Below are 21497 nucleotides of genomic sequence, written 5' to 3'. Positions count from 1 at the left end.
CCATGTTAAACCAATAGCTTTAATAAGGTTGATTATATCCGATCCATTTGTAGTTTATACTTAAAGCAGAAAGTATTTTCACCAAAGAAATTATGTTTTCTTCTAAGAAACTTATATCAATTGACCTCTATAAATTTTCATGACAACTCTATGATGTAGCGACATGGTGCAGGCAGGAGGAAGAATTGTAAATTGATACCAGAACCTGAAGCAGGAAGGTGGCAATCGAGATAAGCAGTGTGGGACAAGATGGGCTTGAAATTTATGGAAGAGGATCTAGATTCGATTCACTAAAGAGAACTTTCTGAAGTCTCTGTGGATAAGATTTATCATCAATTCCTTAGTGAAGAGGAACTGGTAACTCACATGAGAATGGTCTGAGCACTCTTATTTTTCCAGGTAAACATTCTGGTCCATAAATGTTTATCTCGTGACCTGGGGTACAGTCATTTCCAACCATTTAAAAACAATAAATTCTAAGGAAATGCTTTTTAAATTTTTGTAAGATATGGATTCCTGAAGTCTGAGTACCATCCTGACTATGACAGTCAAGACACTGGTCTCACTCTGCTCAAAACTACAAATACTGTAAGGAGTTTAGACACAGGAAGATTTATTGCTGATAATTGCTTAAGATACATAGCTATCATGTTAATCAGTATTACTCACTTTCAAGAAAAAATCGTGTTTACTTCTAAGAAAACCAGTAATTTTGATATAAATATTCCTGGAAAATATTTGCATCCAGCCACAAATATAATGTTTTCAAGATAAATGACTTACAATTCCAATAGTCAAGCTGCTATATTTGTTGATGTAAAGATGTTTTGAACAGCTAGATTGTAAAATAAATTTTTAATGAAGTGCCCACTGCAAGTTTTAAAAAAAAACAATCATGTAAATTAATCTGCATATACGCCAACATGCCATTGATATTCTCAAAAGCCCGGGAGTTCAGTATACCAAAATAAGTCTATTTCCACTAGATACATTACCTTTTAAAAGATTCATGTATACTTATAAAATAATCTTCAGAACAATTGTATATGAACTTTTTCATTGAGAGAATATGACAGCTATGTCCTTTCAGAGACCAAAGGTAAAGCAATGTCCATTTTGTCAAATATCCTGTTTTTCTAAAATTGTCTTGTATGACTCATTGATGCATCCTTCACTTATCAAAAAATTATTGAACACCTGATGTATGCTAAGCACTGTGTTAAGTTCTAGAAAGGCAATAAAAGCTATCATTTGCTCTATGTCACACTGTATTACATGGCAAAAGTTTGTCTTACTGGCAGGGAAAGCTGCCTGACAGGCTGGTACAAAGAAGATTGTTTGGCCTATGATGCCAAAATGCAGAGAGAATTAGTGATCCCAAGAAGAAATTCAACAATTAGAGAACGAGTCTAAATGAGGATGAACTAATTAAAACCTATCCCTACTATGTACACAGGTCACAGAGCTCTTCCTTGATGCCGTGTCTCGGGGGATAGAAAAACTTTGAGCAAGAAACCCAGGCAGAAGAATAAAAAGACATGTGGTCTAGGTCCCCTATTCAAGAGGACTCCCATCATCGGGGTGTCCTGGAAGTCTGCGGAGCTCTCTCACAGCTTTCCCACTGCCTGGAAACAAGGAAAATATAACATGTCCTTTCTGTAAAAATGCCCAGAATCCCATTCTCCATGAGATTAAGTTTTTGTGCCTACAATTAAATTACATAGTTGCTGGAACACAGGATCAAGAATATTGAAATAACTTTTAGTCCAGAGCATGAATTAAGTGTCTGTGTGTGTGTTTGTGTGTGTGTGTCAAGGGAGATATGATTATGATTATTCTCACATCTGATCACACTCACTAACTTTCAAGACTCCTACCCTTATCTTCCACTCTACGGCTTTTAAGTACATGGAAAAAATGAAAGAAAAAAGCAAGCAGGTGGCTGAAACATAAAGCACTGAAAAGAATATGGAGGTAAATATTGCAAGATAGACATCTTGCCCCATTGAAATTGGAGGGCAAAATCTAAACAGAAAAAAATATTTTTAAAGTGATCAAAATACTACTCTGTCCAGCAATCTATCTGTTAATATTTGAACTTTTGACACAAAGCACAAATATTTTATATTTGACACGAATATTTATAACCGTAGCATTATGTGTGAATAGTGTAAAAAATGTAGCTTTTAACTTGTAGTATTATGCAATGGAAACCTAAAACAGTAGGATTGTGGTTGAGAACAGAGACTCAGAACAAGGCTGTTTGGGGTTAAATTCCAATTCTAAGTGACCTAGAGCAAGATGTTTAAACTTTTCTCTGTGTTGGTTACCTTAAATTTAGCTTAAGAATCACAGTAGAACCTACATCATAGAGGTGTTATGAAAATTCGTAGAGGTCAATTTGTGTAAACTGCTTAGAAGAAGGCAAGATTAATAGTAAGCATTTAAGAAAACATTAGCCATTTTATATAGAACACCCCATTAGGCACTATACTAAATGATACTGTTAATAATTGGAGTAAAAAAAGTAAGGATCATCAATGGCATACTTTGATATACTATAGAAATAAAAAAAGTTAATTGGAAGGTGACAGAAAATATCCCATATTTTGAAGAAAATAACTTAATTTCCTTTAAAATATTTCAAAATTGTGATATAGTGTTGTAGGATAAAAATTACACTCATTTGTCTACAAATCTCTTACCCAGAAGAGTTTATGATTAATGTTGAGTCATTTAACTGTGGAGAATCAAATAAAAGATAAGTGGAAAATTTTTGAACCTACCACTATTGAATCAGAAACTGTGCCTTTGAATGTTTCAATAAAATCAAAAGTGAAAACAAAGTTTCAAGTAGAGATTTTTTTAAAAATCTCAACTTTCCAACTAATGTGAGGTCAAGAGTCTCTATTATTTGGTTCTGAGAGTAAATACAAGCAAAGTTATCATTGAATTTTAAGGATCAAAAAAAGGCAAAGATATAAGAAGTCATCTATTTTTCCTTTCTATAAGTTTCCTTCCATCACATTTTTTTTTCTACCTATTTTCAAACAACCCACCCAGCATTTCTAAGATTTCCCAGGGGAAATAATACAGACTTAAATTAAAGGCATACAGCACTTCTCATATCTAGTAACTTTTTGGAGACCTCAGTAAAGAGGGTGATATGATACCATAAAATGCTTTGGGATATAGAAAATGGAAAACTAAATTCAGATTTTATTTTTTAACCATTAACATTCTAGATAAAAATCATACAACCAGATGAAAGTTACAATCATGAAGGATGAATTTATCTACAATTTCCCCATCCTTAACTGCATTACTTTTTAGGCCTCAATAAAATACAGCACATTTGCTGATGCTTTAGAAGAAAGTAATTTCCCATCACAGAATTCCATTTGAAGGGGCCCATGTTGTGTTTCAAGGAGGAATTGCCCATCTGTACGTTAACACACATTTGGACCTCATGTAATTATTGTGTCCTAAAACAGTATTCCTGGAAAGGTAAAAGGAGCACATTTCACAGTATCAATAAACTTGCTCTCTTGTTTCTTTATGAAATGGAGCTGACATGCACAGGAATTTCTGAGACCTACCTCTGCAGATTTAAAATTCAGTGGCCAACAAGCCTTAGGATGAGGAATCAATTTCATTATTCTTTTTAATCCTCTAGTACATTCCAAACAACAATTCCCTGACCTTACAAATATTGTTGCAAACAAAGTTGTTCAGTCAAGCTGCACAATGAAATTCCTTTGCTCTCCCCCTCATCTATCAATGCCGGCATTAATTTATTCATTGTGTTTATACTTCTTGGAACTCTAATGTGTCTAGACCCTTTTGTTACTCTTGTGCTGAAAAATGAATAGAGAATTCTGTTAGTGTATATTTATGCAGGATTTTAAAATAGCATATTTTGATTTATAACTAAGGCCATAGAAAGTATCTTTTAAAATGAAAAGATAAAGCAGTCTCTTCAATATTTGAACTATTTGAATGAATGGCTATTTTGAACTTGAGGCTAAAATTGTTTCTTATTATGGCTGATAAAAATGGACCAGAAACTGCTTCCTTTCATAATTCACAAGATTGTAGTAAGGATCAAAAATTGTAATATATGTAAAAAGCACTTTGGAAATCATAAAACACTCTACACAGGGAAGGCATAGCCATTACTATTAACAAACCTATGATCCACTTCTAGGAGCAGCCAATGAAAATAGGAGGAAAGCAAGGGCTAAAATTAAACACAACGAATATACATCTGCCCTTCAGAATAAGCAATCATGTACACTGCAGCCTGTCTCTGTGGTAGGGAGAAAACTTTTCTTTCTCTGCTCATGGCACCGTACTTTGCATCCTGTTGCCAACACTCTAGTTAGCAGCATCTATGTGTGCAATCGCTTCCCGTTTGACTTACTTTATAAGGCATTATTTTAGATCGTTTAGTGAATATAAAGATGTCTGAGATACAGCTGAGATTATCAAAATGCTAAAATAGCTTAAAAATTGATAAGCCATATACACAAACGACATAATACAGGAAAGCAAATTTTTTTGTTTTATTTTGTTTTCTTGGAGGAGAAGCTTGAGCTAAACCTAGAAAAAGGGAAAGATTTTTCAAGGGAGGAAATGAAGGTCAAGGACATCCAGGTGAAGGAAATTGCATAGAGACAGGAACTTGCAGGCCTTGTTCAAGAAGTAGTGAAGTGTGTTCTTCCTGGAGCAAGGGTGTTACAGAGGAAGTCTGAAAACCAAGCTATGTAGTATGCTTACGTACATGAACACCTTCCGGAGGCCATCTTGCGTGCTACGTCACGCTCAGGTAAACAAATGCATCACTGTGTTCCTGAACGTGGTTCTCCGAGAGTATTCTTCCCTTCCTGAAAAATCATAAGGGACTTCTTAAAGTGGGTTGTAAAATGTAGCGCAACTGGCATGTCCTGGATTTCCTCGAAACTCCTTCCCCCAAAGAAGAGAGAATTATAAACATATATAATCTACCACTTGGAATATTTTATGTGAGGTTTTTAAGACAGCAGGATTTGAGTTTTAACTATGAGAAGGGAAATATTGGAAGGGAAATAAATGATTAACGAGGGCATAAACTACCTTACCTTAAAAAACAAATGCAAGCCTACCTTCATACACACAAAATATTCTATATACCTGAAAGCTGGTGTTTTATAACTTCATGAACATGGAAAAATTGTGAAAAAATATACAACAGCTGTTATTATTAATATGACTGGAGAATTATAGCAAGGGGAAATAGGTGTTTGGCTATTATTAGAAAAATTCCATAGCACAGGTGAAAATTAACTGAAAATAGAAAACATAAAATTCTCTGTATAAACAATATCAAGTATATATGACACTAAAATATGAATATGCACAAGAATTAAAACAGTATGGCCAACTGAAAACACTGATTAAATTAGGTCATGGGAAATTGAATATTCAGGGTTTTAGGTTTCTGTCATTATTAAAAGCATAACCTTTGGCAACTATAATTTGTAGTGTTTTGTTATGGCATGTTGGAACAACATTGGATAGGATATTTCTATTCTGAATGTCAATTTTCTTCTTTGATGTAAAGTATACATATTCAATACTTTTCTTTCTTTTTGCTATAAGGTGTACTTTAAAAAGTTTTAAAAAGATATATATAGGAGCTTAATGTATTTTCCAAAATTAATGCTTATGTTCAAATACACAAAATATTTCAATAAGAAAAGTGAAAAGTCATACTAAGTTTAAACAGTGGCATAAATATTGATTAAATAATAGTTCTTTTCTTAGGATATCTCTTCAGACAAAGATTTCTTTTCAGAGTATCTAAAACTTATGTGCAACATTGGCCCACAGTAAATTTTAATTGCCAAAATAGATTAGTCATCTCTTAGAATACATCTTAGCATACCTTTTTGATAGGAGTTATGCAAATTGCTGTCTTCAATGTAGTTTCTAGAAGGTATGCAATTCATTGCAAAGTCTTCATTTTAAATGGAGGCTGAAACTATGCAGAACAAACTGAGTATAATCTGTAACTACCTAGTTTATAGATGAAGGCAAACTGATAATTCACAGGTCAAAGTACTCTTTCATATCCCTGACGATCAAACTGCCTAAAATCATTATTGAATCTGTGTTTCATTTTGTGCTATTTATTTATTAATAAGAATACTTCCATTTTGAAACTTCCTTGAAGGAACACATTTTTTTAAAAAGAAAAGGGAAAAAATTAGGCCTAGTATTTCCCTGGAGTCTATCATATCACTTTTCCTCTCACAGAGGAAACTCAACTCACAGTTTCTGATTAGAAAAAATTCTGTGAGATTTCCCTGTAGAGAAAGACCCTGCCTTGGGGGAAAGTCCCCAGCCAATGTGAAAAGCCACAAGGAAAAGAATGTTCTCTCTGGAAATTTAAATCAGCTTTTAGGGGGGAAAAATAGAAAGACTTACTCTATGTGACACAGAAATTCATAACTAAAGGGAAGAGCTGATGTTCTTAAGAGATTTTCAAATTTATATGTTCATTTCTAGCACTTTCAAGGACTTTTTTTAAAGGAGAAATAGAGCAATAATAAATTTTAATTGTTCTTTGTAGAAATTGTGGCTAAAGACATAAAGGAAATATAACACTATTCGTTCATCTTGAATAATTACATTGAAAAACAATCAAATCGTAAAATTAGAGAATTCAGTTTTATTAAATTGAACACATTATGGAATGTATATTTTAAAAGTGATATTCACTTTTCTTTTGAGTTTTCATTGCTATAATCCATGAACATAATTAGTAATGCTGTTACTCTTGGAGTCTAATGCCTTGATCCGGATAATGAATCATTTAAAAAGAAGTGAACCCCAGGGAAGTAAGTATAAATTGTCTCTCTACTCCCTGCCTAAAATGGTGTAGGCATTTTAGATTAGAATATATTCCTAGTAGGTTACACAAATTTCTGTGGGTATATTAGCCTCCTACTAGACTTCACTGAGCTTAAGCCTTACTTGAAATGTTATGAAAAACAAAAATATTCCTCAAGACGGCAATTTCATTATCCTATTCCACGCATGGGGAAATCAGGATTCCCAAACGAGCTCATTGAAGAGTTGTGATAAAGATTTGGGATTAGAATCAGGGACAGAATCGGTCTTTCAGGCCTGAATCTTATCCACCTTGAAGGGATAGCTTAAACAGCTTGCTTTAAGAACACAGAATTATACATTATCATAACGTATGAAAGCATCTTTTTAATTGGAATGAGAAAATAAATTACAAAAATTTTTAAATTTTAAAAACAATTACCATAAGCTTCAAAAACATTCAGAAGTGAGATAATAACTTTGTCTATATAAACCTTAACTGTCTCCTTATATGGCAAGATAACAGAAAAATCAGTCAGCCTTTCCTCTATCTTGGTTTGTTTCTAAGGGTGTGAGCGGCAGAGGGTCTCATGACTGGACGGCCAAAGTTTGTAGGAGTGTTAACATGTCTCTATTATGCACAACAGCAAATTGTGGGGGTATTAGGATGACGCTGTAAGCCACTATGTGAACCATGTAAATACATCCTCCAAATTCCATACCAGAAATGTATACACAATTTTCCCTTCACTTAATACTCAAAATACCAGCAGCTAATATGATGCTGTCAGATAATACAGGGAGTGTGATGGACTGGAAATTAGAGTGGGAAGAAACAATACTCTTGGGGCCAGCGCCGTGGCACAGCGGTTAAGTTCGCACGTTCTGCTTCAGCGGCCCAGGATTCACCAGTTCGGACCCCTGCTGCGGACATGACACAACTTGGCACGCCATGCTGTGGTAGGCGTCCCACATATAAAGTAGAGGAAGATGGGCAAGGATGTTAGCTCAGGGCCAGTCTCCCTCAGCAAAAAGAGGAGGATTGGCAGCAGTTAGCTCAGGACTAATCTTCCTCAAAAAAAAAAAAAAAAGAAAAGAAATAACGCTCATTCATTTACTGTTAAAATTATCTTACTTCTGCAAATTTCACCTGAAAAAAAGTAACCATATAAAAATATTGCAAGTGAGGAGTACCCAACCTTAACCTTCATTAATTTGAAAAAAATCCCTAAGCAGGTGCTACACTGTAAGAAAAATAATAGTTACAGGGAACAATCATTGTAGAAAATATGGAATAGACCTGATAGTCACATATTCTCTTTACACATATCCCTATATGCTTTCCTATTTTTTACAACCTTAAACTTTTGGTTTGAAAGTTTTGATACTTAAACTTTGGGTTGAAAATAACTTCATTATGTGATAATTTGTATAATAACCTATCAATATACAAGAACAGATAACATACAAGTTTGGGTATCTTTTCGCCTATTTTCTACAAAAATAAAAACTTATGTAAAGATGAAAATCAATGTAGATAAATGTAAAGGTACAGGAATTTACATAGATAGAGACACAAATTTAATAAAGATAGCAACACAGTGGTGTTAATTACAGTAGGGTGATCCAAAAATTATAGGCATAATATTTTTAAATTGCCTTGGTATTATCTTTACTTTTACCCAGAATAATTATTCCAAATACTAATTTCTTTTCCTCCATTTTTTTTTATTGATGTAATCCTGTAGGTCACATTCCTAAACATTTCCAAAATACTGCCGGTTATAAATAGTAATTAGAATGCCTAAATTTCTACTCCACCAGGTAGGTAATGTTGAAAACCCTAATATATATTTGAATAAATAAGTAACTTTTAGGGATTTATAATCATTTTTAAGAGCCATCAAATTGTTTTGTTGTTAGGATTTCACTTCTCAGCAGGCATGGAGCTATCGATGGCTCAGATACTTATCCTGTAATTACTTCACATTCACATTAATGTCGTCCTTGCCAAATAGAAGACTTTTCCAAATATATTTTTTATTTAATGCTTTCCTTTAAGTTCTAATGATTTTTAATGTTATTTTTTAACTTAAATATCAGCAGTTTTCCTTTAATAGATAATGCTACCTATAGTATCAAGTGCAAAAATGTGAGAACTTATAAAATAAAAATATTCTCCTCCAACCCACGTTCACTCTCCAGAAGTAACTGTTGTTAATAGTATCTTGTTTATTCTTCTAACTATATTTCCAACATTTTGAAACAAAAGCAATGAAACTGTATGAACTTTTTGGCACCTTGATTTTGCTTCATTTATATTAGAGATGTTTTCATCTCAATAATTAATTTTGGTGATTTTTGTAAGAATGTGTATCCCATTTTACAACATACAGTAGGGAAAAGTTATATTTTGAACTTTACGTTATGTATTGAATCTTCTGGATTCATTCATTCATGATATGATCACTTTTTGATGATTGCTGCTCCCTATATTCCAGGATAGAGGGATTTGCCCTCTGTTTTTTAGTTTCCCTTCACTTTCTACCATCATATTTCTCCATTCCGGCAATTCAAATAGTCTTTGTAAGAAAACACAACGTCTCTTTATTCATAGATTGCCCTTATTTAACAAGTGGCCTTTTTAATTGAGGCAGCACTTAAGGCTCCTTAGTTTTTGACATTGGAAACTGGTGTCTCTCACAAAACTAACAAAATAGCAACTTACATTGTCCTATTTAAAGGAAAGTCAGTAAGGAGAGTCAAGTTATTGTAATGATATAAAATAGTTATACCCGAATGCCCTGTGGTAGGCATCCCACATATAAATTAGAGGAAGATGGGAACAGATGTTAGCTCAGGGCCAGTCTTCCTCAGCAAAACAGAGGAGGATTGGCAGTGGATGTTAGCTCAAGGCTAATCTTCCTCAAAAACAAAACAAAACACAAAAATAAGAATTTGCATACATGTAAATAAGTAGTCAGCTATCAAAGTCAATTACGTTTTGAAAATTAAATGAGTCATTACCTTCCAGAAATATTTATTCTACATACAACACCCAGTAATAAGAGATTTAATTTCATAAATTCACAGTATGGTTACTATAAAGATTTAAAGAGCTAATATATGATATTAAAGCTGTTACTACAAAATGCATGTATAGAAAACAGTCAATATATGATAGATATTTTTAAATGGCTCAAGTTTATCTATAGATTGGTAAAGATTCTGTATATTTTATATTCACGTAAGTATTTTCCAATGAAAATTAATTCGATCCCATTTGTATTCTTCCTTAGTTCTATACTGGTGTTAGAGGACTTAATATTCACAGCACATGTACAGATAGGTAAACTAAAGATTTGCTTTCAGAGGAAATATCCCTCAAACATTACAGTTATTTGATTTCTTCGAGTGTATTACAAATGCAATCACACCTATTATTTGAGATTCAATTGTATGTCATAGTATACTCTTTGGCATGCTACAATCAAATCATTATTTAGGCCATAAAAGATATAAATCAATTCAGCAGAGGTCTCAAACCGAAAATGCCTTTTTGCAAATTCTAGTTAAAGAAAAAAGAAAAGGCAGTATTCCTCCTGTCTCATCACACCCAGTGGGTTGATAAGGCCAGCTTTTCACAGGTTTGGACCACATGAAGTGTTTTAGAAGAGATCCTGTGTCCTTGGTGACAATCTTAAATATGTTAATTCTGCAAACTAAAGAAATAATGGTCTATGGTCTGAGTTCATTGTTAGGCATAAAACTTTAAATTCTAACCCTTGATGCAGTTGATTTATGATGTGTGATTCCTTAAGTCATAAACTTTCAGTTCCACATTTTCCAGTGTGTAATCTATTACTATATGCACATATAATATACACATATATAGTGGTATCATTCATTCATAAATATGTTATTGGTTCTCTTTTCTCAGGACCTCCAATTTAAGCTGTTTTCCAGTAGGAACAAGCCTGTCATAAATTTTCCCCACAATTACATCCAATGGAGACATTTGAAATATTCTTAATCTGGTTAGGGGTTCATCACGTGTCCTTTGTAAGTTGCAAAGTACTTTGACCTATAAAGTCATTGCATGTTTAAATTGAATTGAAATGATATTTCACTGTAATGAACTCATTTTTTTCATGGTTTTATCACTGATGTGATATGTATCTCTTGCATTGAATATTCCTGGAAACTAGTGGTCAGTTTTGTTGGAATGACAGTTGGAGATCATATAGTAGAATATTATGGAGGCATTAACATTTGGTGAAATAAAAAATTTAGGCTTTTAGGATTCAGCTAAAGCTTGTAAGGAAGATACAGCAGTTGTGGTTGTGGGTCCAGTACTGCTGTTTCCTGCTATCAGCTGATGTAATCAAAAGGAAAGAGTATGCCATTGGCAGAAGGGACAAGCACTGGAGCAGGGCATGAATCCTGGGCCCTTCAGAGGACAGGGAAAGACTCTAGAAGTGGTAATAAGAAACCATTGTAGATACACTGTGGATATTCAGTGGTCTTTGTACAGGACAAATGATGACCCTCCCTCATCAATAGCAATGGGCATGGATTATTTTTGGGTAACCTTTATGCCAGTGAAATTGTTTATTATTCATTATATGCCATCAATGGCGTATACCAGAAATAAATTTCTTCAGGTACAGAGCTTTAATACGCAAGAATTTTCACTTTTCTTGACCATATTTATATCCATCATTCATATTTCAGTAAAACAGAATTATACCCAGGTAAATCTGTTCAGTCCAATTCAAAAAGCACATATTGAATGCCTACTTTGTGACAAAGTGTTACGAATTTGGGTGTTTGATTTTGAATATTTTCCAATATAGTGAAGTGAGAAACAGTAGAGTGATGATTTCTCTGCAGTGTGGCAAAGAGCACGAGAATGGACCTGGAGATGGCTTGTCCAGTTTATGGGATCATGGAAGAGATCCTACAGGACATCGATCGGCTCTTTGAAGTGAGGCTCCAATGATGAGTGAGAGTCGACAAGGCAAAGATGGAAACATATATGACATCTGTTTTTCTTATAAAGGAATTTATTTTTGAAAATAGGTTTAATTAGAAATATTCTATAGGTCCATCTATCTAGTAAAATCTGTTTGCTGGTCATATATGTGTTTTTCAAAAATTATATAATTTTAAAACATATATTAATAATCTAGAGTTTAGAAAGTAAAGGGCCAGCTATATATTTCCCTATTGTTCATGTATTGTTATTTCTCAGAAAAAATATTTTCAGTAGCACATTATTATTTTTAATCTTCATCAATGTGGCTTTTTATGGTCATTTAATGTGACATTATTGACACTTCAATTGATTTATCTGTAAAATATTTTCACAGGTATTCGTTTACTATCACCACTCTAAGTAACTAATTTACGCAGATATTTTGCAAGACAAAACTCATGAATGGTTGAGCAAGTTTTTGTGCTGCTGGATTTTTGCCTTTGTAATTTGGTCCCTTTCAACATAGAATATATCCATCCAGTTAAAAATAGAAATTCCATTTGAATATTCTTCTCACAATTTGATATCTCAAATTATGATTACATAATTTCAAAATTAAGTGTTTGCACAGTGTTTGAGTATTCACCATTTAATTTTTCAGTTCCTGGAGTGTGGTATAGAGCAAGCATGGAGGATGTCACGGACGAGAGCGATGAATGCTACGTTCAGCTTGTGGGATCATGGAAGAGGTCTTTCTTTTGCAAGCTCTCCTTTAAAAACTTGATGTTTACTAAAATCTTCAAAAGTTTTTTTATTGCCATTCTATTTATAAAATACCAACTAAAGATTTCTAGTTTTTTGAATAAATGCAAAAAAATTTAATACAGTCATTTTTTAAAAATATTGATATTATTTTGAGACACACAGCATGATGTACAAGAAATCCTTTAAAGACTCAAATATTTCTAAAATTATATTGATTATCAGAAATAGAGAGAAGTCTTGTACTCTAGGTTGAAGCATGGGTTTTCAATACAACGGTTTCACAAATTTTGTCATTCAGTTACTATAATTATAATATACACATATTATATATATACACAAAATTTATATATCTATATGCCAATTAGTAGACTATCACAGCTTTTGGGGGCAACAATTGCAAATAATATATGCACTAACAACAATGCCAATTATATTTCTACTCTCTGATGGTTAATTTTATGTGTGAATTTGGAGAACGCTTTTGAATGAGAGCAACATTTAAACAGGTGAACTTTGGGTGAAATAGATTGCCCTCAATAGCATGAGTGGGCCTCATCTGAAGTCCTGAATGGAACAAAAAGCCCCCCGGGAGGGAATTGTCCAGCAGACCGCCTTCAGACGGCACTGCACCCGGGGCTCTTCTAGGTCTCCGGGCTGTAGCTCACACTGCAGATTTGCGCTAGCCAGTCTCCATAGCTGTAGGAGCCAGTTCCTTATAATAAGCCTCCTTATGTGTGTATGTCTATATATCTCCTATTGGTTCCCTTTCTCTGGAGAACCCTGACTAATACACTCTTCATAGGTTTCTAGTTTTGCAGAAATATTTGTTTTACCAAAACAATTCTATTTGGTTCCGGTGAAGAGAGTGACAGCAAAACACACATCCAACAGGGTATGGTCGTTTATTGCACACATGAGAATTTGTGGAGAGAGTAGTTCAGGCTCCTGAACAGGTGCCAAAATGGCTAGAGCAAAGGGAGGGGTGGAGTGGCTCTGATGTTTACTGTGGTTAGGAAGTGGGGCTGGGGTAAAATAAGGTGTGTGACAGAGCACTGACAGACACATGCATTGCACATGGTTTGAACTTCCTGCTAGTGCCAAACGAGCCAGTGATTGGGCTTTTTTCATCTCTTTGCCCAAATGTGGAACAAGAGAGGAAGTGTGAGGGGTGGAACTCGAAAGCTATCAGTGATGAGACATCAAAAAGGGAGTCAGACTCTTTATTACAACTTTGAATCTGTATCTGAATGAAATATCAAGTGATGATTCAAATGAACATATTCTGTGTTTGAAAGATCTGATGGCACTGATATAAAACTGGCATCATTTAACTGTTTACAAAATTTTTCTCCTGCTAGAAAAGCCAATACATTAAAGCTACCTCTTACCTTTACTTACCTGCACAAGAAAACTCAGAATTAAAATAAGTAAAATTAATTTTGAAGAACAGCATTTTTAATTTAAATGTCAAGTTATACTTCACAGAGTGAAGTGTAAATGCACATCCAGCTTCTGAGTGTTTTATCATCCTTTTTAGCACAGTCTTCTTAAAAAGACAACTGCTTCTTTGGCAGATTTATTTCTTCGCAATATCACTGATGTGGTCAGTGATATCTCTACAGCTCCCACAAGAGATGGCAAATGTCTGCAAACATTTTGTGGAAATTATACATTCATCAGAGACCTCCTTAAGAAGAAAAGCTCAATAACCTATTGTTACTAAGCATAAATTTCCTTTTTTATTTGTCTTTAGAGCTCATTGCTTCTGAAAGGATTTAGTGAACAATAAAAACATATCACTTAACAAATAGTAAAATGAATAAATAGCAGTAGATTTACATCATCCAATATTTACTGACCAAACACTGTAAGTGTTCAGGCTACTCCCTCTGTTGATGGCAGACTGCTTAGCCTCTATATTATGTTCGTATTTCATAAGCTTTTCATCTATAATTCCTCGCATTTCCCTCTGACCTTGTGGTTTGAGGTCAACTATGAGGCTTGGCAGCAAGATATATACTACGACTGGCTGAGACTCCAAGGGGCAGCAGCATAGAGTATTTCTCCCACCGTCACTCAAGATAGGAGGGGCTGAGCTTCCAGAGGTTCCTCTATAAACACAAGGTTTTGGGTAAACGCTCAGCCCACTGTTCTCAAAAGACCGGTGTTAGTTCTCTGCATCTGGAGAGAATTGGAGATGGTTTATCACTACACTTTCTCCAGATATAAATACCAGTTAACATAAAATCATATGCATATGCACATGCTTCTTCATACTACTAGACAAGACTATAGTGAAAACTAGAGGTGAGCTTTACCATATCTATGTTGGCTATTTTATGCCACTATTGACAAAAACACATTTCATGAAAATTGAGAAATTCTGGGTTAATACTATGTTGAATGGCATGCCAGGATGACAGGGAAAACAGGGACTGTGCAAAGAAAACCAAAAGAAAGGTCCCTGCATTTATGAGGAAAGTGATACTATTATCCTAGTGCCACGGTAGCTACCTTTCCCAACATAACTCAAACAGTAAATGCCAGAGCCCGTGTTTGGACTCATACGTTTTGATGCCAAAGCTTGAGCTCCTCACTATTGCTTTCTAAGTAGCTTGAAAACAGCTAATAGTAAGCTAAACCAAAGCACTGTCACTATTTGGAAGGAACTGAAAAATGAGTAGTAAGGAGTATGACGACAGCAGGCACAAGTAGGAGCAGGTGCCTAGTAACAGGTAATTTCTTTAAAAGAATGGCAGACACTGCAACAAGTTTATTGTCCTTACTCTTCAGGTTTAGGGACCAAATTCCTGGGAGTCTTAGTCCAAATTCATTGGTCCAGTCATTTAATTAAATAGTAAATTTAATTAACATATTGAGTATTGGCCTCATGTCCAACTTTTCTAGATGATGCAGGTAAAGTGAATAGTGAAGCAGACATGGTCTTGTGGAATTTATGGTACAGAGAAGTAGACAAGTGTTCAATAAGCACTGCCACTGTCTTAAGCTTTTTGAGAAAATGTCCCTTATTTGATAACATGCCAGGAAAAATGTTTAAACATGCTTGAGGAAGATTTTAACACATTGGTGGGACTGAAGGGAGACCAGAATCACCAAAGTAGAGAAATAAGGGGAAAGTTATAAGAGATGATGATGGAGAGGTGGGTGGAAGGGTTCATTTCAAAACCATGGTTTCTGAATTCTAACTTTAAGACAGTGAGCATTTACCAAAAGACTTTAATAAGGAACATAACTTAATATGAACTGAATTTTTAGAAGATCAATTAGACAACCTTAGAATAATGCCCTTGAGGTCTATTCATGTTGCTGCAAATGGTGAGATTTCATTCTTTTTCATGGCTGAATAATATTCCATTGTGTATATATAGCACATCTTCTTTATCCATTCTCTATCGATAACCATTTAGGTTGTTTCCATATCTTGGCTATTGTAAATAATGCTATAATGAACTTGGGGGTGCACATATATTTTCAAGTTAGTCTTAGTGACAAAAATGGGTGAAGGGGGTTAAAACGTAAAAAAAAAAAATTCAATAAATTTTTTAAAAAGAAATTGAATAGTCTAGTAAAACTAAAAGTCTAGCTTCTTTGTTTTGGTTTAATTATTATTATTTTTTCACCTTTTGACCACCTTCACCCATTTCTGCCACCCGCCAACCTCCTGCCTCTGGCAGTCACCAATCTCTTCTCTGTATCTATGAGCTTGTTGGTTTTCTTTAGATTTTATATACAAGAGATCACATGGCACTTATCTTTTCCTGTCTTATTTCACTTAGCATAATGCCCTGGAGGTACACATATACATATATATCATGGTTACTTTCTCCATTCATCTTGTTGGAATCTTAGGTTGTTTCCATATCTTGGCTATTGTAAATAATGGTGCAATGAACATGGGGGTGCAGATATCTTTTCAAGTTAGTGTTTTTGTTTTCTTTGGACAAATACCCAGAAGTGGAATTGCTGGATCATATGGTAGTTCTATTTTTAATTCTTTAAGGAACTTCCATACTGTTTTCCATAGTGACTGCCCCAATTGACATTCCTACCAACAGCACACCAGGATTCCCATTTCTCCACATCCTTGCCAACACTTATTATTTCTTGTCTTTTTGATAATAGCCATTCTAACAGGTTTGAGGTGATATCTCATTATGGTTTTGATTTGCATTTCCCTGATGATTAATGGTGTTGAACATCTTTTTATGTACCTTCTGGCCATCTGTATGTCTTCTTTGGAAAAATGTCTATTCAGATCTTCTGCTCATTTTTTAATTGGATTGTTTGATTTTTTGCTATTGAGTTGTGTGAGTTCTTGATATATTTAGGATATTAACCCCTTAGCTGATATATGATTTGCAAATATTTTCTCCCATCCCATAGGTTGCCTTTTATTTTGTTGATGGTTTCATTTGCCGTGGAGAAGCTTTTCCGTTTGATGTAGTCCCACTTGTTTATTTCTGCTTTTGTTGTTTTTACTTCTGGTGTAAGATTCAAAAACTCATCACCAAAACCTATGTTAGGGAGCTTATCGTCTATGTTTTCTTCTAGCAGTTTTATGGTTTCATTCAAGTGTTTAATCCATTTGGGGATAATTTTTCTGTATGGTATAAGATAGTGGTCTTGTTTCAGTCTTTTGCATGCGGCTGTCCAATCTTCCCAACATCATTGATTGAAGAGACTATCTTTTCCCCATCGTATGTTCTTCACTCTTTTGTCATAAATTAATTGATCACATATGTGTGGGTTTATTTCTGGGGTCTCTATTCTGTTGCATTTCTGTGTGTGTCTGTTTTTATGCCAGTACCATACTGTTTTAATTACTATAGCTTTGTAATAAAGTTTGAAGTCAGGGAATATGATGCCTCCAGCTTCACCCTTCTTTCTCAAGATTGCTTTGGCTATTAGGGATCTTTTGTGGTTCCTCACAAGTTTTAAAATTTTTTGCTCTATTTCTGTGAAAAATGCCATTGGAATTTTGATGCCATTGAATCTGTAGATTGCTTTGGACAGTATGGACATGTTAACAATATTAATTCTTCCAATCCATGAGCAATGTATATTTTTCCATTTATTTGTGTCTTCTTCAATTTCTTCCCTTAATGTCTCATAGTTTTCAGTATCCAGGTCTTTTATCTCCTTGGTAAAATTTATTTTTGAGTATTTTATTCTTTTTGATGCAATTGTAAATGAGATTGTTTTCTTAACAATCAACCCATAAGAGCATCTATGGAGAAGAATATGACTATTGTATGATTAATTGTACACATTGAGTATTGTGGGCTACAAGGTTATGAAAACTAGTCCAAAGGGGAGTGTGAGCCTGCAACTGGCCCAGGAGACTTTACATTTATTTAATAAATGGGAGTGAATGTGAGTGTGAGTGTGTCTGTGCACGTGTGTGTTGGCATAAGCAAGTTTGTGCAAATGGGCAAAAGAAAAGGTCTATATTATCACTACCTAGTGATTTTCTAAGGAAAAAGAAAAAACTCTGGAACCTTGTATTAGTGAATTTCCTAATTATCAGAAATATAAACTTCAACCCACAGAAAACATGTTTCTCAGTGTTTCCCAATCAGAGTGACCAAAAAAGCAAAGAAAACACATTTTGGTGGCATTTATTTTCCCATTGTGCTAGACAGCAAGTCATAGGCAGTAGGGAGATAGAAAGTTAGCAGTGGGGGAGGTTTGAAGAGAATGGAGAGTTTGAAGAAGTTACAGGGAAAGAGAGGGTCAGTTGCTTCAATAAGCTGTTTTAAGATTCCATGTCTGTCAGCAGCTGGCTCCCCCATCAATGAGTGGATCTCTCTCTGCTCTTTCATGTTGATCCTAGGCAGAAAAGAACTGAACTGCCCCCATAGAATTGTGCATTCAGAACAGTAGTCACGAGCTATATTCATGCCCTCAAGGCTGCACCTGACTTGGAATTTTTTTTCAGAGTTTGTACTAAATACAGTGTATCTAGTTAGAAAGGAAAGAAATGTTGATATACCTTTATCATTGACATTTCAATTAAATATGATGTTTTCATTTTCATTCTTACACAAATAAAATTTAACATTTTTATGTGAAGGAAAAAACAAAATAAAATAAATTTTAAAAAGCAAAGAACTGACTACCAGCAACACTGGCCCCTATAATAACCAAACTGATCTATAAAATACTACTTGAAAGACTCAGTGTCTATTTCAAGGGCTACTGGATTGTCAATGAGTAATGCATGACAATTTGCCACTTAAATGGAAGTATGAATGAATGTTATTATATAAAATGTCTTGAACCATAAAGAGAGTAGATAAGCAAGAGTTAAAAGTAGAAGGAAGAAATAATGTAATAAGTCAATCAAATTAGCATGAGCTTAAAATAAGTACCTTTTATACCTTTTGTTCCATCAAACAAAAGCAGCTGTTTAGCTATCTAAACTGAATTAGATCCATTTGCATTATTTCCTTTTTAATACATTAAAATTTACTATTCAAAGAATATCTTTTTTTTTTTTTTTTTTTGAGGCAGAGGAGTCCTAAGCTAACTACTGCCAATCCTCCTCTTTCTGCTGAGGAAAACTGGCCCTGAGCTAACATCGATGTCCATCTTCCTCTGCTTTATACGTAGGATGCCTACCACAGCATGGCTTTTGCCAAGTGGTGCCATGTCCGCATCCAGGATCCGAACCAGCAAGCCGCGGGCTGCCGAGAAGCAGAACGTGCGAACTTAACCGCTGTGCCATGGGGCCCGCCCAAGGTCTATTTTCTAAATCTGCCAATCACAGATGTTCAAGAGAGTTAGCCAGTTTCCAACGTTCTTTGAATAAAGTTTCTCTAGATTTGAAATATGAAGGTGAAATCAGCAGCTTTACCTAATTTCTAGACTTAGAAATTAAACGCAAGTACATAATTTTTGAAGGTAAGAAATCCTTATTGATTTCAATATCCACCATCTTGTTTTTATATTTGTTTCATATCTAATGAAGTGCCATAATTACAAAAATCTCTAGTTGCTCAAGCAGTCAGAGAACTGTGTTTATTTCATTATTACCTCACTACAAGACAGAAAAATGAGTTTTTGTGTACATTTACTCTTGCTTCATTTTCTAACCTACATCATATAGCTTATGAAATAAGCTATCTCCACATATATATGTCTTGCCACAAAGTTGACTGCAAATTCTTCAAGAACAAAGTACAAGCCTAAACACATAGTAGACACACAATAAACACTCTTTATTTTATTTTATTTTGATCTTATATTTTATAAATAATTAACTGAAACAATTTATGTAGGTAAATGCTACAACTGAGGAAAGCAATGAGTAAGCAGTGCTATGAATATTGCCTATATAATAGTTTTCAACTGATTTAAATTAAAGTAATACATCTAAAATTATTTTATTAAATTCTTATATAAATATTTGTTCATAAATATATGCTCCTTGTTCATAATACTTTGAGAATAATGAAAATGCATTCATTCACAGGATATAAAATAGAAGTTTATTTAAAGATATATATAGATGGATTTCAGAGTAAAAAAACTATTTTATTTTTTGTCTTGTGTCACCACTGAAATGACTAAGGTGTTTAAATTTGTGACCTAGTAAGTGACAGTAGATATAGCTGTTTTGTAGTCAGAATCATATTTGCAATCTTAGACTTATTTGTTATATTACCATGACAATTAATATACCATAAAATAAAATCTATACCCATAAACACCATATGGCATATCTTTATGTTAGACCACAAAGTGAGTTTTTAAAAATAAAATATGGAATTTCTTCTTACCTGGATTTTCCTAATTTGAAAAGACTATGTTTTTTAAACCTAAGAGGAACCAAGTAAAAATCCTCAAGTATACACTTCTGGCTATAGGTTATTATTTCTAATAAATTACTGTTAATAATTTAAACATATATGTAATTATATTATCATTAATAGCAAACATATATTGTTATTAACACATACCAGACATTTTGCAGTTCAGTTTACATGCATAATTTCATTTATAATTACTCTGACCCAATGAAGTAGATACAATTATTGTTCCCATTTTACAGATGAGACAAGTAAGGCACAGAGAGATTAAGTAAGTAGAAGGAAGAAACTGACAGGTAGAAGTGCAGAATTTGAGAGAGAGACGGACAGAGAGAGAAAACCAATAATACCAAAACTTTTCCTCCAGAGACACAGTAGTGAAGATTTCTACCTCTTTGTCCACTTTCAGGAAAGACAGACAAAGCAAGGAAACAGAGGAGCAGCATTTTCAAGAAATTTAGGAAAGTATGTATGAAGCAAGGACATTATATCCAACTAAATTTTCCTTCAGAAGAGTCTCAAAGCCATATAAAAACAATATGGAATGTTGAAGAATGTTGAAGAACACTGATGTTTTCTTTCTGAGGAATCCAATGGAGGGTGAACTTATCCAACCAAAGCCTGACTGTGAAAACTTTGGCAAAAAGATCGACATTGGGGACTGGTCTGGTGGAGCAGGATTTAAGTGTGCATGTTCCACTTTGGCAGCCTGGGGTTCACCGATTTGGATCCTGGGTGTGGACATGGCACTGCTTGACAAGCCATGCTATGGTAGGCATCCCACGTATAAAATAGAGGAAGATGGGCATGGATGTTAGCTCAGGGCCAGTCTTCCTCAGCTAAAAGAGGAGGATTGGCAGCAGATGTTAGCTCAAGGCTAATCTCCCCCCCCCACCAAAAAAAAGATTGACATCGATCATTTTATGTATTTAATTATGAAGTTAAGCCTACCACAAGGATGGGATCATGGGTTGAACAATTATGTGTAAACATTATGTACTCTGACAAAGTAGAAAGAATATAACTGAAAAATTGAGAAAGAACAGGTA

The sequence above is a fragment of the Equus asinus genome, chromosome 3, assembly GCF_041296235.1.
Source record: "Equus asinus isolate D_3611 breed Donkey chromosome 3, EquAss-T2T_v2, whole genome shotgun sequence".
Lineage (NCBI taxonomy): Eukaryota > Metazoa > Chordata > Mammalia > Perissodactyla > Equidae > Equus > Equus asinus.
The sequence above is the reverse complement of the archived record's forward strand: the minus strand, read 5'-3'. Positions refer to the sequence as shown.